The sequence below is a fragment of the Neofelis nebulosa genome, chromosome 1 (genome assembly GCF_028018385.1).
Source record: "Neofelis nebulosa isolate mNeoNeb1 chromosome 1, mNeoNeb1.pri, whole genome shotgun sequence".
NCBI classification, from domain to species: Eukaryota; Metazoa; Chordata; class Mammalia; order Carnivora; family Felidae; genus Neofelis; species Neofelis nebulosa.
Window position 1 is genome coordinate 187107615 of NC_080782.1, and position 3748 is coordinate 187111362.

The 3748-nt window shown below is 35.9% G+C and overlaps 1 pseudogene; it reads right to left on the reverse strand.

The window, feature by feature from the left end:
• Window positions 1–704: 704 nt before the first annotated feature.
• LOC131496171 (small ribosomal subunit protein uS2-like) lies at window positions 705–1329 on the reverse strand (annotated as a pseudogene).
• Between the last annotated feature and the right edge of the window lie 2419 nt (window positions 1330–3748).

The window sequence follows — 3748 nt, forward strand, 5'->3', positions numbered from 1 at the left end:
AGGCATACCCTACCACTGAAGGGCACATATGGATTTACATTTACCACTTCTGTTAACATTCTAATGACTATGACTTACATGCTCAAAAAATAGGCTAACTTTAGGCTATTATAATCTTTATCTGAATTGCCATTTACCAAGGTAAAAATGCTTTTGCTATGGACACACTGAACATCAGAGGTCACAGAGTATCAGAGTATTTACCTAGAAATAGAGTTTCTTTCACAATGGGTGTGTGTGTGTGTGTATGTGTGTGTATGTGTGCAAGAGAGAGAAAGACAGAGACAGGGATAGAGAGAGCGACAGAGATGGATTTTATATTGTTTAAGTTTAAATTGATCTGCTGTGGTTGAAGTCACAGAGGTGGGGGATAACTGCATGTTCATCTGTCAGTATTTGTAGGATTCACTACATCAGTTATTTTGTATGTTCCAAATAACACAACATGATAACCAATTTATTATATAATATTCTATAAAATCTTGAGAAATTAAACCACAACTTTTCAAAATCATGTTAGAAAAGTATATCTAACACATATTTTAAAAGCGGGAGGTGCTGGGAGCCCAGTGGTATCTGGGGTCTTTCCTTGCAGAAGGTGAAGCGGCCCACGAATGCATTTTTGTTGTTGTTGTTTTGTTTTTAGAAACTGTTTATTTTCCGTCAACCTTATTTCCTTTTTGTTTGCTCTGTAGAAAAGCAGCTTAAGACCATTCAGTGGTTGTTCCTACCCATTCAGTGGCCTGAGCAGTGGGAGCTGCAAACCAGTCTTCAGTGCCAGGCTGAGCACTTCAGTTTCAGTAGGAAACTGCTGAATAGGCACAGAGGGCACCTGAAAGCCTTCACACCAATCTGCGACTTCATGTTGAATAGCGGTGAACTCAGGAGCTGGAGCCGTCCATTCACCCTGAAATTCCTCCTTGGTCACATCCTTTTCAGCAGCATCCTGCTCTTCCTTTTCAATCTCTTCAGGATCTCTGTAGAATTAGAGGTCAGCCATGACGTCCCATGGGTGTTTACGAAAAATGGTGCCACACATGCATAGAATTTCCAGGGGGCCAGCATCCACCACTTCAGACCCACCCAGTGAGCTCTCTTGTTGTTGCAAGGATGGCAATGTCCACATGGCACAGAGGAGAGTCCATGTTACACAGAGCAAAGGTAGGCAGGTTAACATAAGATGCCTTTTGGTGCCTTTTGGTGGCTCGGTACGCTAAGTGTCCAACTCTTGATTTCAGCTCAGCTGATGATCTCATGGTTTGAGTTTAAGCCCCACATTGGGCTCTATGCTGACAATATGGAGCCTGCTTGAGATTCTCTCTCTCCCTCTCTCTCTCTCTGCCCCTCCCCTGCTCATTCTCTCCTTCTCCTTCTCTCCCTCTCTCAAAATAAATAAATAAACTTTAAAAAAATTAAAAAAATAAAAGTATGGCATAGTTTATTTACTATTTAGTTTTCATGAGTCAGGCTTTGCTTCATGATAATGAATTGTATGTGGTTTGTGCTCTAGGGAAAGGTCAATGGGACAAACGTAAGTGACACATCAAGAATATGTAATAAAATCTCAAAATGTAGATTATGTTACGGATAAATTTAAATGCCCCAAAAGAGTTTAAAGTAACAGATGGTCAACAAGAAAAAAATGGAATTCAGATAATTATTTATGTTATTTATTAGGAGATAGAATTTTAATCTAAACCTGCATATAAGGTACACAAATATGGCTGACAAATACAAGATTTTCTAAAGTTCATGGGACATATAATGGAAAATTTTTATATGCAAAAAAGATAGTGACTAATAATAATGTTACATGCATATAGTCATTCTGAGATCATGTTCTAAAATGTAAGAACTTATAAATAAGAAAATCTGAGAAAAAAAAACAAAAAACCACACACACACAAAATCTATATCTATATCTATACCTATATCTATATCTATATCTATATCTATATCTATATCTATATCTATATCTATTAATCAGATATTGCATCTGAAGGTGATTTTCTAATTTAATAGAAATCCTCAATCAGTTTGAGCACATGACAATGAAATTCTCTCATATGATACATATATGATATATACACTTCAAACATTTAAAGTAACTATATTTTAAATCTCTGAGACAATAATATCAATAATCTCAAAAAAGATGAATGTGTATTAATTATTTATTGCTGCATAACAACCATACCCAAATTTTGTAGATCTAAAAATGAACTTTAATTCATTTTATTATTATAAAATAATAAATAAATATTATATTTATTATTAATTTTGTTATTAATAAACCTACTAGCCCAATATGCTAACCTAATGGTTTTAGTTGTTCTTCTGGCTTCTGCTGTGCTCACTCATGCCTTAGGGTTAAGATGGCAAGAATACTGCAGCCTGGCTGATGTACAATAGCATCCAGGTGTGGAAGTTGGCTGGCTGTCAGACAGATGGCCTTGTTCTCATGGCATGGTAAATATCCTAGGGAGCAATATAAAATACACAAGACCTTTAAGGCCTAGACTTATATGACTCATTGATATTCTATCACTTCTGACTCATCATACTGGTCAAAGCAAACCATAAGTTTAGCCCAGATTCATCTGCAGAGCAAAACAGATACCACTTAATGTAAATATAAATTCAAATGGCATGGGTCATGAGATACAGGGAGAAGCCAATTTATCATGCTCTGCCCCATGGTCCCCAAAATTTACCTCAAGAACATCTAAGGAGACATCCAATCATGGCATCAAGTTAAAAATCCAAAATCTTATGATCTACATTAGTACAGATGGAATTGTTTAGATGCATCATTTCTTGACCTGGGGACCTATGATTTAAGAAGACAATTGATCTGTCACCCAATACACCCAAGATACAGTGATGAAACAGAGACAGGATAACCACAACAGATATTTATTCATCATGGGAGAGAATGAGGGTTACCAAGCAGTCACTATGGATTTCTATGGAGAAATTCTGAAATATACCTGAACATATATTGCCAGGTGAGTCTATCCCAACAGTGAGAGTGTTACATGAATAGACCTCCTTTCTGCCTCCTGGATGTTTCTCTCCAGTGCACTGACTTAAGTACTCCTGATTTTTCTTTGTGGGATATTCTTTTTTGTTTTTTCAAAAATAATTTGAAGACAACCCCATTCATGTCTGCAGTTCTCTAATTCTTAGGTATCAAAATCAAGCTAATTGAAGACATTGGTTGGTATTAAAATAAGTAGAAATGTATCATCTATAGGAATCTGTAACCAGAGTAACCAGAGTGGCCTGTACCTGGATTAAGTACTTTAAAAAATGTTTAGTGTTCACCCTTAACAGTGGCATGTAAAATTTATGTAAACTCAATAAAAAATAAATTTAAATTGTCTTATATTGCCAGAATGTATGGGTTATAGACAAAATGATATGGCACTGAGATGAATGACTCTCTTTTGAGATAGTGACACTCTATCCTGGGAGATCTGGAGCACCACATACTCAAAACCACAGTGATGCTTTTAATTTATAGTTTCATCACTTCAAGTTTCAAATAGAAGCATATCAGCACACAAGAATGAAAGTTGATTTAGTATTGTTGCAGATCCTTTGGGATACTCTTTGTTCATTGCCCTCATTAGTTACTTTTGAAAAAAATTGCCTATGGTAAAAGACAGCTTTCTCAAGTTGATTTCTATTCCTGGAAAATCAGGGAGTAAGAAACCTTTTTATATTCTAAAAATTTCCAGTCCCT